The sequence below is a fragment of the Lolium rigidum genome, chromosome 7, assembly GCF_022539505.1.
Source record: "Lolium rigidum isolate FL_2022 chromosome 7, APGP_CSIRO_Lrig_0.1, whole genome shotgun sequence".
NCBI classification, from domain to species: domain Eukaryota; kingdom Viridiplantae; phylum Streptophyta; class Magnoliopsida; order Poales; family Poaceae; genus Lolium; species Lolium rigidum.
The window spans coordinates 8,745,179-8,762,682 of record NC_061514.1 but is presented as its reverse complement, the minus strand read 5'-3'; positions in this window follow the sequence as shown (position 1 = coordinate 8,762,682).

Sequence of the window (17,504 nt, the reverse complement as noted above, 5' to 3'; positions counted from 1 at the left end):
GAAAAATAGGAACTTTGGCGGTGATTTCGTCCGATTCGAGAATATTTCGTTACTAGGATTTCGAAACCAAAAACAGCGAGAAAACAGAATCGGCCTTTCGGCATCTCGTCAATAGGTTAGTTCCGGAAAACGCATAATAATGACATATAATGTGTATAAAACATGTAGATATCATCAATAAAGTGGCATGGAACATAAGAAATTATCGATACGTTGGAGACGTATCAGCATCCCCAAGCTTAGTTACGCTCGTCCCGAGCAGGTAAAACGATAACAAAGATAATTTCTGAAGTGACATGCCATCATATCCTTGATCATACTATTGTAAGCATATGAGATGAATGCAGCGATCAAAACAATGGTAATGACATGAGTAAACAACTGAATCATAAAGCAAAGACTTTTCATGAATAGTACTTCAAGACAAGCATCAATAAGTCTTGCATAAGAGTTAACTCATAAAGCAATAATTTAAAGTATAGACATTGAAGCAACACAATGGAAGATTAAGTTTCAGCGGTTGCTTTCAACTTATAACATGCATATCTCATGGATATTGTCAACATAAAGTAATATAACAAGTGCAATATGCAAGTATGTAGGAATCAATGCACGAGTTCACACAAGTGTTTGCTTCTTAGGTGGAGGGAGATAGGTAAGCTGACTCAACAATAAAAGTAAAAGAATGGTCCTTCAATGAGGAAAGCATCGATTGCTGTATTTGTGCTAGAGCTTTTATTTTGAAAACATGAAACAATTTTGTCAACGGTAGTAATAAAGCATATGAGTTATGAAAATTATATCTTACAAGTTGCAAGCCTCATGCATAGTATACTAATAGTGCCCGCACCTCGTCCTACTTAACTTGGACTACCGGATCTTCGCATGCCATGTTTCAACCAAGTGTCACAAAGGGGTACCTCCATGCCGCCTGTACAAAGGTCTAAGGAGAATGCTCGCATTTTGGATTTCTCGCTTTTGATTATTCTCAACTTAGACATCCATACGGGACAACATGGACAACAGATAATGGACTCCTCTTAAATGCATAAGCATGTAGCAAAGTTATTATTCTCATATGAGATTGAGGATATATGTCCAAAACTGAAACTTCCACCATGATTCATGGCTTTAGTTAGCGGCCCAATGTTCTTCTCTAACAATTTTGCATGCTCCAACCACTAAAATGATAGACCTTCGGACAAGACGGACATGCATAGCAACTCACATGATATTCAATAAAGAGTAATTGATGGCGTTCCCCGAAGCATGGTTATCGCACAACAAGCAACTTAATAAAATATAAAGTGCATAAGTACATATTCAATACTACGATAGTTTTTAAGGCTATTTTGTCCCATGAGCTATATATTGCAAAGGTGAATGATGGAATTTTAAAGGTAGCACTCAAGCAATTTACTTTGGAATGGCGGAGAAATACCATGTAGTAGGTAGGTATGGTGGACACAAATGGCATAGTAGTTGGCTCAAGGATTTTGGATGCATGAGAAGTATTCCCTCTCGATACAAGGTTTAGGCTAGCAAGGTTATTTGAAGCAAACTCAAGGATGAACAAGTGCAGCAAGACTCACATAAAAGACATATTGTAAACATTATAAGACTCTACACTGTCTTCCTTGTTGTTCAAAACTCAATACTAGATATTATCTAGACCTTAGAGAAACCAAATATGCAAACCAAATTTTAGCAGGCTCTATGTATTTTCTTCATTAATGGGTGCAAAGTATATGATGCAAGAGCTTAAACATGAGCACAACAATTGCCAAGTATCACATTATCCAAGACATTTTACCAGTTACTACATGTAGCATTTTCCAATTCCAACCATATAACAATTTAACGAAGAAGAAACATCGCCATGAATATTATGAGCTAAGAACACATGTGTTCATACGAACCAGCGGAGCGTGTCTCTCTCCCACACAAGGATGAACTTATTCAGAGAACTAAGATAACAAAACAAAAACAAAAATAAAAGCACACGGACGCTCCAAGTAAAGTACATAAGATGTGACCGAATAAAAATATAGTTTCACTAGAAGAAACCTGATAAGTTGTCGATGAAGAAGGGGATGCCTTGGGCATCCCCAAGCTTAGATGCTTGAGTCTTCTTGAAATATGCAGGGATGAACCACCGGGGCATCCCCAAGCTTAGACCTTTCACTCTTCTCGATCACATTATATCACCCTCTTCTATTGACCCTTGAAAACTTCCTTCACACCAAACTTCAAGCAAACTCATTAGAGGGTTAGTGCATAATCAAAAATTCACATGTTCAGAGGTGACACAAACATTCTTTTCACTTCTGGACATTGCGTAATGCTACTGGACATTAGTGGATCAAAGAAATAAATCCAACATAGCAAAAGAGGCAATGCGAAATAAAAGGCAGAATCTGTCAAAAACAGAACAGTCCGTAAAGACGAATTTAGAAATGGCACCAGACTTGCTCAAATGGAAAAACTCAAAACTAATGAAAGTTGCGTACATATCTGAGGATCACGCTCGTAAATTGGCAGATTTTTTCGAATTTTCTACAGGGAACTGTGCCCAGATTCGTGACAGACAGCAATGCTGTTTCTGCGCAGCGATCCCAAATATAACATCAACTTTGACATAGAAACTTTACTTGGCACAAAAACATGATAAGGAGAGGTTGCCACAGTAGTAAACAACTTCCAAGACACAAATATAAAACAAAGTACTGTAGCAAAATAACACATGGGTTATCTCCCAAGATGTTCTTTCTTTATAGCCATTAAGATGGGCTCAGCAATTTTGGTGATGCACTCGCAAGAAATAGTATTTGAAGCAAAAGAGAGCTTCAAGAGGCAATTCAAAAAAAAAAAAAACATTTGAGCCTAACATGCTTCCTATGCAAAAGAATATTATACACAAATGAATTCATGAAGAGCAAAGTGACAAGCATAAGAGGATAAAACACGAGTAACTTAAAGATTCTCAACATAAAGAGGGGAAACTTAATATTATTAAGATGCATATAACCATATTTCCCTCTCTCATAATAACTTTCAGTAGCATCATTGATGAAATCCACAATATACCCGTCACTTAAAACATTCTTATCATGGTTCATATGCATAGAAGTATCATTAATTTTGGCATAAGAAGAGTTATTCTCATTAATAGTAATTGGAGCAAGATTATTATCAAGAATTTGAACATGGTAAACAAGTTGCATATTAAAAGAATTGTTTTTGGCAAGCCCATCATAACTATGACAAGTTTCATCAGGATAATTGTAGCATGTGTCATATACATCTCTACAGTAATTATCTAAACCTGAATATGTAATATCATCATTTTCACTAAAAGTAGATGTCTCAAATACAGGATCTTCAAGCACAACATCCCCAAGCTTAGAGCTTTCAATATCATCGTTTAAGGGGACATGAATAATGCTATCATCATTAATTTCATAATCAGTACCAAAGAGATTTTCAATATCAAAGGCAGCATGCTCATCCAAATCATGATCACTAATATGAGTAAAGGGTATAGGAAGATCATCGTACTCAGATTCATTATCATAATAATCATTAGGAGCAACATACTTACGGTTACCTAGCGTTATCTCATTCACGCGGGGATACGCCGTTACCTCTTTCTTTTTATTCTCCTTCTTCTTCTTCTTCTTCTTCGTTCCCTTCTTCTTCTTCTTCTTCTTCTCTTCCTTCTCCTCATTCCCTTCTTTAGGAGGAAGAGGCTTGAAGGGTGGCTTGTCCGCATAACCTGATTTACTTTTAGAAACAATAGAAGAAACTTGGGAGGATCCCTCCTTCTCATTAATTAGTTGAAAACACACATCGGTCCTATCATATTTCGGCAAGGTGTCATCTTCTAAAATATTTTGTATGTAAGTATTTGTATGGCTATTATCAATGCAATAAGAAAGACAACCATGCAGGACATCATCGATATCAAGATCGTTAATATTTAACAAAGAAATTTTTCTTGATAACTCTTCACACTTCAAAAATAAGGTAAGTTCATCATGCTGATTAGGAGTAATTTCATCATCACAATACAAATTTGCAGCACTCATGGGGTTTGAATTATCATTGGAGGAACATTGAAAATTAAAATGACCAACTCTATGGCAAAGTTCACAAATAAAAGGATAGAGGACACACACTTTTTCTCCAAGATCATCTAGAGCTCTAGACCACTTTCTAGTTTTTTCATTTCTGTGATGGATACAATATTCATCTTCTATTTGATTAATTCCACAAGGTCTATGTATTCCACAAAAATTAACATGCTTATAAGAAATAGCATTCTTAGGAGTTTGAGCATGCTTATTGCAATCATTAACAACAATTTCATTCTTCATGCAAGCGTCTTTAAAAGGTTCATGATACTTATCAAAATTCTTTTTAGGCAATTCTAAATGAGAAGCAAAGGCTTTATAAAGATTTGCAGCAACTTGAGAGTCAAGACCATAAGTAGCACTCATATTTCGAAATTTACCACTATCCATGAAAGTTTCAATGCATTCATAATCATAATTTATACCGACTCTTTACCTTTGTCGTTCTCCCAATCTTCGGCGTTCTCCTTAATCCGATCGAGAAGGTCCCTTTTAAACTCTTCTTTATTGCTCGTGAATGATCCAGTAACAAGTAGTATCCAGCAAGGTCTTATCTTGAAAAGAAAGTCTTGCATAGAAATTATCAATGATGATATTACCTGGAAGCTCATGATTGGGGCATTTGAGCATTAAAGTCTTCAATCTCTCCCATGCTTGGGCAATACTCTCTCCATCATGAGGCCAAAAATTATATATATGGTTTCGATCTTTGTGAATTTCACTTGGAGGATAGAACTTGGAATAAAATAGAGGCACAATATCCTTCCAATCAAGAGAGTGCCCGTCCTTCAATAGTTTATACCAATGCGCCGCTTCACCAGATAGCGATATAGAGAATAGTTTCTTCTTCACTTCATCCATAGAGATACCGCACACTTGAATAACCCGCATAATTCATGCAAAAACAATAAATGATCTCCGGGATGGACAGTTCCATCCCCTTCATAGCGGTTATCCATAACTCGTTCAATAATTTCCATAGGTATTTTATACGGAATACTTTCAGCAGGTGGATTTAAAATATCAGAAGCATCATTAAAGTTATCGCATATGGGAGATAAAGCATTATCAGAACAAAATATTTCTTCCAAAGCGGAGGAGCTAAAAAGATTATTTTTAGGTAAACCAGACTTCCCCAAGCTTAGACTTCTTCATAGCATTAGCGATAATTGCATTCATACTAATAACATTGCTACTATCATGTAAATAAGGTTCCATAGGTTTTTTAATTTTTGCATCAAACCATCCATGTCTTAAATCAGGAAATAGAATAAGAAGCTCACTAATTTTTTTGTTGTTTTCCATTATGCCTAACTAGTGTAAACAAGAAACAAAAAGATGTAATTGCAGAGTCTAAAGGAAATAGCTTCGAGCACACACACAATGGCGCCGGAAAAGTACTGTTACCTGGAACCGAAGTATGAGTGCCTTTTACCTTTCCTCCCCGGCAACGGCGCCAGAAAAGTGCTTGATGTCTACGGGTGCTTCTATTCTTGTAGACAGTGTTGGGCCTCCAAGAGCGAGAGGTTTGTAGAACAGCAGCAAGTTTCCCTTAAGTGGATCACCCAAGGTTTATCGAACTCAGGGAGGAAGAGGTCAAAGATATCCCTCTCAAGCAACCCTGTAATCACAAAGCAAGAAGTCTCTTGTGTCCCCAACACACCAAATACACTTGTCAGGTGTATAGGTGCACTAGTTCGGCGAAGAGATAGTGAAATACAAGTAATATGGATGTATATGAGTGGTAATAGCAATCTGAATAAAATATGGCAGCGAGTAAACATGCAACAGAACAGTAAATAAACGGAGATTCGATGCTTGGAAGCAAGGCCTAGGGATCCTGCTTTCACTAGTGGACACTCTCAACAATGATCACATAATAGGACTACTCTACACTCTTTTGTTGGATGATGAACGCATTGCGTAGGATTACGCGAACCCTCAATGCCGGAGTTAACAAGCTCCACAATGCAATGTTCATATTTAAATAACCTTAGAGTGCAAGATAGATCAACATAATTACACCAAGAACTAACATAGCATGCACACTGTCACCATCATGCATATGTAGGAGGAATAATATACATCAATACCATCATAGCAATAATTAACTTCATAATCTACAAGAGATCATAATCATAGCCTATGCCAAGTACTCACACGGTGCACACACTATCACCATTACACACATGGAGGAGGAATAGAGTACTTTAATAACATCACTAGAGTAGCACATAGACGATATTCAACTAGATCACATAAAGAGAGAGATGAACCACATAGCTACAGGCGGAGCCCTCAGCCCCGGGGTGAATTACTCCCTCCTCATCATGGAGGCAGCGATGGCGGTGAAGATGGCGGTGGAGACGGCGGTGGAGACGGCTCCGGGGGCAATTCCCCGTCCGGCAGGGTGCCGGAACGAGAGTTCTGTCCCCGAATCTTGATTTCGCGATGGCGGCGGCTCCGGAAGGTTTTTCTCCGTATCGTGGTCTGCGGCGGTGTTTTTAGGTCGGGGAGGCTTAAATAGGCGCCGAGAGGGAGTCGGAGGGGCCACGGGGTGCCCACACCCTAGGGGCGCGCCCCCTCGGCCCGCGCCGGGGTGTGGTGTGGGGCCCCCCGGCTCCCCTCTCATCCCCTCCGGTGCTCGGAAGCTTCCGGGAAAAATAGGAACTTTGGCGGTGATTTCGTCCGATTCGAGAATATTTCGTTACTAGGATTTTCGAAACCAAAAACAGCAGAAAACGACAGCGGCCTTTCGGCATCTCGTCAATAGGTTAGTTCCGGAAAACGCATAATAATGACATATAATGTGTATAAAACATGTAGATATCATCAATAAAGTGGCATGGAACATAAGAAATTATCGATACGTTGGAGACGTATCAACGTCTCAAACGTATCTATAATTTCTTATGTTCCATGCCACATTATTGATGATATCTACATGTTTTATACACACTTTATGTCATATTCGTGCATTTTCTGGAACTAACCTATTAACAAGATGCCGAAGTGCCGATTCCTATTTTCTGCTGTTTTTGGTTTCGTAAATCCTAGTAACGAAATATTCTCGAATCGGACGAAATCAACGCCCGTGTTCCTATTTTTCCCGAACCATCCGGAACACCCGAGAGCCGCCGAGAGGAAGCCACGGGGGCCCACACCACACCCTGGCGCGACCAAAGGGGGGGCCGCGCCGCCCTATGGTGTGGTGGCCCCAGGCCCCCTCCGAGGCTGCCCTTCCGCCTATTTAAAGCCTCCGTCGCGAAAACCCTATTGCGGAGGACGAAACCCACAGAAACCTTCCAGAGCTGCCGCCATCGCGAAGCCAAGATCTGGGGGACAGGAGTCTCTGTTCCGGCACCTTGCCGGAGCGGGGAAGTGCCCCCGGAAGGCTTCTCCATTGACACCGCTGCCTTACATGATTGAGATTCATATGATGATGCTTGTAATCTAGATGTCATTGTGCTAGTCAAGTGAGTTTTACTTATGTGATCTCCGGAGACTCCTTGTCCCACGTGTGTAAAGGTGACAGTGTGTGCACCGTGTGGGTCTCTTAGGCTATATTTCACTGTAATACTTATTCACCGTTATGAATGGCGTAGTGAAGTGCTTATTTATATCCCTTTATGATTGCAATGTGTTTTGTATCACAATTTATCCATGTGCTACTCTAGTGATGTTATTAAAGTAGTTTTATTCCTCCTGCACGGTGTAATGGTGACAGTGTGTGCATCCGTGTTAGTACTTGGCATAGGCTATGATTATGATCTCTTGTAGATTATGAAGTTAACTATTACTATGATGGTATTGATGTGATCTATTCCTCCTAACTGGTGTGAAGGTGATAGTGTGCATGCTATGTTAGTACTTGGTTTAGTTGTATCGATCTTTCATGCACTCTAAGGTTATTTAAATATGAACATTGAATTGTGGAGCTTGTTAACTCCGGCATTGAGGGTTCGTGTAATCCTCCGCAATGTGTTCATCATCCAACAAGAGAGTGTAGAGTATGCATTTATCTATTCTGTTATGTGATCAATGTTGAGAGTGTCCACTAGTGAAAGTCTAATCCCTAGGCTTTGTTCCAAAATATCGCTATCGCTGCTTGTTCATTGTTTTATCGAATTACTACTCGCTGCGTTACTACCGCTTGTTTACTTCCTACAATATTACTACCATCAACCGTATGCCAGCAAGCTATTTTCTCGGCGCCGTACTACTGCTCATATTCATTCATACCACTTGTATTTCACTATCTCTTCGTCGAACTAGTGCACCTATTAGGTGTGTTGGGGACACAAGAGACTTCTTGCTTTGTGGTTGCGGGGTTGCATGAGAGGGATATCTTTGACCTCTTCCTCCCCGAGTTCGATAAACCTTGGGTAATCCACTTAAGGGAAACTTGCTGCTGTTCTACAAACCTCTGCTCTTGGAGGCCCAACACTTACTACAAGAATAGAAGCACCCGTAGACATCACTAATCCTGGTAAAGAACATTGGAAAGCTGTTCAGTGGATTTTCAGGTACCTTCGCGGCACATCAAAAGCTTGCTTGAGGTTTGGCAGGATTGGTGAGGGGCTCGCCGGATACGTGGATTCAGATTATGCTTGGCGATTTGGATAAGATAAGGTCCCTCACAGGTTATGTGTTTATTGTTGGTGGATGTCTCTGTTAGCTGGAAGGCTACTTTGCGGGATGTTGTTGCACAATCTACTACCGAGGCTGAGTACATGGCTATTGCTGAGGCAGGTAAAGAGGTCTGTTTGGCGTAAAGGTTTATATGCTGAGCTTTGTGGAGATAATTCTTGCATTAAGTTGTTCGGTGACGAGTCAAAGTGCTATTTATCTTACTAAAGATCAGATGTTCCATGAGAGGACAAAGCACATTGATATTAAGTACCACGCAATCGGAGATGTGGTTGCAAAAGGTAAAGTGAAGGTATGCAAGATTAGTACTCATGATAATCCTGCTGATATGATGACTAAGCCTGTCCTCGTGTCCAAGTTTGAGCTTTGCTCAAGCTTGGTTGGTATAATTGTTTAGCCCAAGTGGCTATTGGCGCCGAGCAAGTGTTTTCTTTGTTGATTCAGGTGATTGTTGAAGTTCATGCTACAAGGAATTTGTCTCAAGGTGGAGTTTGTTATATTGTGATCCAAATGCCAAGAAGAGGCTAACTTCTGACGAGCGGAGCGAGGCCCGTCGCCTGTCACTATTTTGGTGGCATTTGTAAACACCACCAAAATAGTGAAGTTTTGCTGGCTGGCGCCCGTGGTTTTTCCCTTGTGTGTTGCAAGGGTTTTCCACGTTAAAATCTCGTGTCCCCTGCAGTGTTTTATTTTTCGTTCTTCGTTTATTGTGCATCTCTATTATAACAGGTTAGACAACAAGAAAATACTAGTGTCTTTTATGGATTGTGATTGGCCATAGTTGTGATACACACAACTATGAATTTCTAAGAAATTGATACCACAAATATTAGTATATGCGACCCAATAAGAACAATTGAAGGGATTTATAATAATCAACTATCCGTCTTTGTTTCATAAATTTCTAAGGAATGCAATTAAAATTATTAGATTTGTTTTTAAAGAAGAAATTATTAATAGTACATTTGTACGGAAAAACTATAACTATCAAAAATATGTAAATATCCTTGAGAATCAAATACACGGCACATCGTCATCCAATCCAAAAAAATGCAATATATTTTTATGGCATTATTTGGGTACTTTGAAGCTTATCCGTAGTGGGCATCCACCTGATTCAAAATGAGATTTTTACTTCACAAAGTGTCAAAATCACCTAGAAGAAGGAATCATAAAGAGGTTTTTCGGTTGAACCATAGGAAAGTGCATGTGTTTTGTTATGGATTACTAGTTGAATGCCCGTGCGTTGCTACGGTCCTTAAAATTAATTTATCGACGCACATGTTAACATAATCCGATTGAAAAATATGGAATTGTGGAGGAGCTACAGACCAGAAACCATTTTAATCAACATTTAATGGCAACATCAACCATCCGAGATGGACATCATTGTCATTTGGATTACTCAAACTGTTGGAGCATGCACTTTATCTTCTTCATCGCTCCAATCTTAAAGTAACATAATTCTATTTTATAGCATTTGATGTTATTTTGGTTCCTAAGTGAAGTAACTAAAAGAAAAAAATGTATGCTTTTGGATTTTCGTGAATTTCTATTTATTTATATTGTACTCTCTTTATTTGGTTTGGGATTTTTTTGGTAGATGAGATGATTGGAAACATTGATATCTATTTTTTGTTATAGTTTCTCATATTGCTTTCACCAACGATTTAATTTCATCAGTTCTTTTATTATCCCTGTTTTTATGTGCCAGTTAAAATAACTTCAAGGAACCAAAAGCTATATAAAACATTTATATGGAGACAAATTACTCAAATAGTTGATTACTGTTTTTTAACCATGAATGTCAAGCATGGAGCACTTGTCATTTCCCACCATGTAGCGACAAACATCAATTCCCCCATCTGAAGTGAACGAGTGTATTGCTAAGAAAAAACAAAGAATATATAGGTTCCGATCGAAATGTACAATGTTATATACCTATGTGTCAACACATGTGTGTTGCTGCAAATTGTCTGCACCTAAGAAAGGTATCTTCACGTCAAGCCACCACTCCAGGTGGCAAGACAATGACCAGATTGTAGGCTTGGCCTTGACGTGCATCCTCCTTGTCTTGGGCTCCAACACACCCAATGCCTCTCCGTACAGTGCATGTTCCTCGCATGTGTGGCTGCTTGTGCATATAACACTTGACAAAACTGTTGCTTGTGCATATAACACTCAACAAAACTGCACTGACATGAAGATACCATTGATCTCTGTAAATATAACATTTACCAAAAAAGGTTGAGTACGTACATCCACATATACTCTACTACCCCTATGAGCATCTCCAAAAGACTAACATTTTTAATTCTTCTTACATAGTTATATCTGTCATGATCACGTCAAAACCTTTTGTACAAAAAGATCTGTTGTCCAAAAGCACTTAAATCAATCAAGCATAGACAAAAATTCTAAACTTCCATATTTTTACATGTTAGTTTTGGTTCTCAGTACATATTCAGGTTCTTATGGATGAAGTTTTAACCCCAAACAGGATGTTTCCCATTAAGATCTTGAGGGCTTATGCGACCTCATCCGGTGCCTGACATCTTTTCTCGTTTTCTATTTTCTTCTATTGAAGGGTCATGATTTTGTACAATACTGAAAACCTTGCAGGCTATTCTGAATTTAAAGCAGAGAACAAGAAAATGTTAGCAAATGATGATTGTGTGGTTAGTATCTGGTAAAGAAAACGCAACTGACGATTAAACAGATAATGTCCAAGGAGGACATGGTGAATGTTTTAAGAGAATAAACTCAGCCAAGAACGATGCATATCTACATGTATTGCGATGTGTATGTGTTAAGAGTATTTAAGCAACGCAACTTTGTCTACCAGCCATTAAATGTAAGTGGCACACATTACTGTTATTTTATGATGGGACCGTGACCTAGTCAAAGTATTATGGTGGTGCGTTTTGCCAGGTACACCATGCTTACTATTTCAGCAAAGTTTTGTCCTGCCTTAAGGTATGATGTAAGTTGACATGGATTAGGATTTCCTATAGATACAGTTGTAGGAACTCACATGCTCATTAAATGGCTGCTGAATCCATGTAAATTTGATGATTTGTAACATGCGTTTGACCTCATAGGAAAAAAAATATGTGTCTTGTATGAATATTTCTCCCTCGGTCTTTATCGAGAGAAGTTCAGGAAATAATGCAAGGCTCGGTATTCATGAAGGATCGGGAGGAGAAGGGGGACTCTCAAATCTGAATATCGCTTATTTCAACATCACCAAAATGACATATACATACCGTAGTGAGGTTGAGCGTGGATTGATGATACAGGGGGATCCATCATTCATCCAGCTCGCCGGTCGCCGGCGCATCGACGTGGCCACAATGAAAGTGGCAACCGCGGTGCCAGTACGCCACGTATGTGGGACCATCATCTCCAAAGAGGCATGGCATGCGACAAAGACGATCTTACCGGCCGCGTGACCGCCGCCCCAGTCCACAGATTCCCACAAATGTGTCTCCTCCGCTCTGGATGCCCACACCTCCAAAGACTCACCGCGCAGCTCGGCCCATCGGCCGCCAGTCTCTCCTCGTCCATGGCCTTATATGTCGTTGGCTCCTTGCCATCAGAGACAAAGCTGGTTAAGCCGCTGACCACCAAGTGCCCAAGGACAAGGCAGACTCCCTTTGGCATGCCGTCAACGGTGGTGCCAGCGGTGGGAGAGGTCGAGCGTGCGACATGTGGTGAGGAGGAAGGAGAGGGGATCGTTTCTAGTATGGAATCAGTAATTCTTTGTTTAGGTAAATTTAGATTTCTTCCATTAGTCACTTTCCATGTTTTCAAAATCATGGTGATTGACGGAATCCTTGATTGATTGGTATACATAATACTTTCCTTAATTGTTGTTTACGAACGTATTAGAGATGCATATGCCATCATGCGGTGAGAGTTATTCGATGGAGATCGGACGGTCTAGACTCTCCCAATGTTTGATGTCAAAGTGGCTACCATCCCCAACTCCAATATAATAGTAAAGATTTATCGACGCACATGTTAACATAATCCGATTGAAAAATATGGAATTGTGGAGGAGCTACAGACCAGAAACCATTTTAATCAACATTTAATGGCAACATCAACCATCCGAGATGGACATCATTGTCATTTGGATTACTCAAACTGTTGGAGCATGCACTTTATCTTCTTCATCGCTCCAATCTTAAAGTAACATAATTCTATTTTATAGCATTTGATGTTATTTTGGTTCCTAAGTGAAGTAACTAAAAGAAAAAAATGTATGCTTTTGGATTTTCGTGAATTTCTATTTATTTATATTGTACTCTCTTTATTTGGTTTGGGATTTTTTTGGTAGATGAGATGATTGGAAACATTGATATCTATTTTTTGTTATAGTTTCTCATATTGCTTTCACCAACGATTTAATTTCATCAGTTCTTTTATTATCCCTGTTTTTATGTGCCAGTTAAAATAACTTCAAGGAACCAAAAGCTATATAAAACATTTATATGGAGACAAATTACTCAAATAGTTGATTACTGTTTTTTAACCATGAATGTCAAGCATGGAGCACTTGTCATTTCCCACCATGTAGCGACAAACATCAATTCCCCCATCTGAAGTGAACGAGTGTATTGCTAAGAAAAAACAAAGAATATATAGGTTCCGATCGAAATGTACAATGTTATATACCTATGTGTCAACACATGTGTGTTGCTGCAAATTGTCTGCACCTAAGAAAGGTATCTTCACGTCAAGCCACCACTCCAGGTGGCAAGACAATGACCAGATTGTAGGCTTGGCCTTGACGTGCATCCTCCTTGTCTTGGGCTCCAACACACCCAATGCCTCTCCGTACAGTGCATGTTCCTCGCATGTGTGGCTGCTTGTGCATATAACACTTGACAAAACTGTTGCTTGTGCATATAACACTCAACAAAACTGCACTGACATGAAGATACCATTGATCTCTGTAAATATAACATTTACCAAAAAAGGTTGAGTACGTACATCCACATATACTCTACTACCCCTATGAGCATCTCCAAAAGACTAACATTTTTAATTCTTCTTACATAGTTATATCTGTCATGATCACGTCAAAACCTTTTGTACAAAAAGATCTGTTGTCCAAAAGCACTTAAATCAATCAAGCATAGACAAAAATTCTAAACTTCCATATTTTTACATGTTAGTTTTGGTTCTCAGTACATATTCAGGTTCTTATGGATGAAGTTTTAACCCCAAACAGGATGTTTCCCATTAAGATCTTGAGGGCTTATGCGACCTCATCCGGTGCCTGACATCTTTTCTCGTTTTCTATTTTCTTCTATTGAAGGGTCATGATTTTGTACAATACTGAAAACCTTGCAGGCTATTCTGAATTTAAAGCAGAGAACAAGAAAATGTTAGCAAATGATGATTGTGTGGTTAGTATCTGGTAAAGAAAACGCAACTGACGATTAAACAGATAATGTCCAAGGAGGACATGGTGAATGTTTTAAGAGAATAAACTCAGCCAAGAACGATGCATATCTACATGTATTGCGATGTGTATGTGTTAAGAGTATTTAAGCAACGCAACTTTGTCTACCAGCCATTAAATGTAAGTGGCACACATTACTGTTATTTTATGATGGGACCGTGACCTAGTCAAAGTATTATGGTGGTGCGTTTTGCCAGGTACACCATGCTTACTATTTCAGCAAAGTTTTGTCCTGCCTTAAGGTATGATGTAAGTTGACATGGATTAGGATTTCCTATAGATACAGTTGTAGGAACTCACATGCTCATTAAATGGCTGCTGAATCCATGTAAATTTGATGATTTGTAACATGCGTTTGACCTCATAGGAAAAAAAATATGTGTCTTGTATGAATATTTCTCCCTCGGTCTTTATCGAGAGAAGTTCAGGAAATAATGCAAGGCTCGGTATTCATGAAGGATCGGGAGGAGAAGGGGGACTCTCAAATCTGAATATCGCTTATTTCAACATCACCAAAATGACATATACATACCGTAGTGAGGTTGAGCGTGGATTGATGATACAGGGGGATCCATCATTCATCCAGCTCGCCGGTCGCCGGCGCATCGACGTGGCCACAATGAAAGTGGCAACCGCGGTGCCGGTACGCCACGTATGTGGGACCATCATCTCCAAAGAGGCATGGCATGCGACAAAGACGATCTTACCGGCCGCGTGACCGCCGCCCCAGTCCACGGATTCCCACAAATGTGTCTCCTCCGCTCCGGATGCCCACACCTCCAAAGACTCACCGCGCAGCTCGGCCCATCGGCCGCCAGTCTCTCCTCGTCCATGGCCTTATATGTCGTTGGCTCCTTGCCATCGGAGACAAAGCTGGTTAAGCCGCTGACCACCAAGTGCCCAAGGACAAGGCAGACTCCCTTTGGCATGCCGTCAACGGTGGTGCCAGCGGTGGGAGAGGTCGAGCGTGCGACATGTGGTGAGGAGGAAGGAGAGGGGATCGTTTCTAGTATGGAATCAGTAATTCTTTGTTTAGGTAAATTTAGATTTCTTCCATTAGTCACTTTCCATGTTTTCAAAATCATGGTGATTGACGGAATCCTTGATTGATTGGTATACATAATACTTTCCTTAATTGTTGTTTACGAACGTATTAGAGATGCATATGCCATCATGCGGTGAGAGTTATTCGATGGAGATCGGACGGTCTAGACTCTCCCAATGTTTGATGTCAAAGTGGCTACCATCCCCAACTCCAATATAATAGTAAAGATGATTGACCAATATAGTTGAGATACACGCAAATGTAATGTTCTAAGAAATTGGGTCAATCAAAAAATGATTTCAGATAAAAAAAACTAACTTAATTTATTTATTTATAATTTTATAAAATTCTTCTTTGTTTTGAAATTTCTAAGCAATATTTTTCAAAAAAACACAATTATTTTGTATTAAGAGAACATGAATATTAAATTTGTAAGACAATAAACTATAACTTTCAAAAATATCTGTTAAGTGGGGCATGTTTGGGACACTATGCTAGTGATTAAAAATGTTGAGATCAATTGCTAGTGCAAAGGTTACTTACTACGTCCCAACAACTTGTTTTTTTAATAACTTTCTTGTTGCTCTTTGCCGCCAAAATTCCCTCTCCAAAATCTGATATTTTTTGCATCCATCGCCGGATCTAGCAAGATGTTGCTTTGTTTGGCTGTGAATTCTCGTCATGCTTTGTAGACATCCTCTAGCCACTCCTTTGATTATGGGGAATCCCTCTTGGTCAAATCAAGCATATATTTCATTGTATTATCTGCCAGCAAGATGTATACGAGAGGAAGCATCTAGAGAGACGTTCATGCAAGTTCTTTGATATGTAGAAGTATTCTAGCTACTCCTAAACATGTGGTTATTGTCTTAGTTCATGATTTATCTTCGTGTAGAAATGCGGTGCTTGCTAGCATGCACAAACATCACATGACTGGGTAAATACGTGAATGGTCTTGGGGTACTCATGATCCCAAGATTCAAAAGGTGCGGAAATCATATTTGAAGTTTCAGATTCCATTAAATAAATCAAGCACACACATAATGTCGTGAAACTTATCTGTCCTAATTTTTTAACAAAAAACATGATCGTATGTGCTCCTAAGAAAAGAAAAAAAAAAGAGAAAATGGAACTTGCATAGTGATAATTTTGGTGCTTTTACTGTTTGCTGGTAACTTTTTATTTGTTGCACAAGTTACGTAGTTTTGTGTTTATGTGTCGAATATTGCATACATACATGCATACACTCCCTACATGCATGAATTAATTTTACTTTTCATGCGGGATTCAGAGTACCCATGTTATGAAAATGTGCATATGCGTGGTTGCATCACACACACTCTAGTTAGAGTAGAGATGCTTCTATATACTACTTACTATGTAAACTCTGCAGAATGTATTACGCCCAAACTTCTTCACCTGCCGTTATTCTCACGCTATGCGACCTGGACACACAATTAAGATTCCTGTGGGTCACGATCAAACAGCATCTGTCGGCAAATCACGATCAAGCGGGGGATCGAGCTGCTAGCTAGCTGCTGCATGCACTGGTGGAAAAATGGCCTTCGGTCGCGGTGCGCAACTGCCATTAGTCGCGGTTGCGCAACCGCGACCTATTATTCGCGACTAAAGGTCCCCCCCTTTAGTCGCGGTTCCTTACGAACCGCGACTAAAGGCCCGTCCACGTGGTTGGCAGGCGAGCGCCAGGGCGGAGGACCTTTAGTCGCGGTTCTGCTCGCCAACCGCGACTAAAGGCCGCCGCAGGTTTAGGGTTTTAGCCCCCCCCCTAACCTGGTTCCCCTAACCCCTGGTTACTTTTTAAGTTGTATTGTTTTATTTCTTTTGTGTTTTATTTTAATTTTGAAGGAGTTTCACATATTATATTCTACGGTATACATGCATGTGAATGTACAATTTCAAACAAATTTGAAATTAGAATCAAAAAGAATTCAAGAGGAATATACAATATATATTCAATATCGGATGACCATATACAATTTTGAACAAGTTTCCATACATATATTTAGTGCATATAAAGTTCTACGTCCTCTACATAGTGTTCTCCTCTAGGATCGATGACTTGGTTCGCCAACCATCCAGCTAGTTCCTCTTGAAGTGGTCGGAAGCGAGCTCGGAGTAAGCGTCGCCCGGAGGTTATTCCTCCCGGTGTTGTTCTCGGACGGCTGCCGCTCGGTGGTGTATC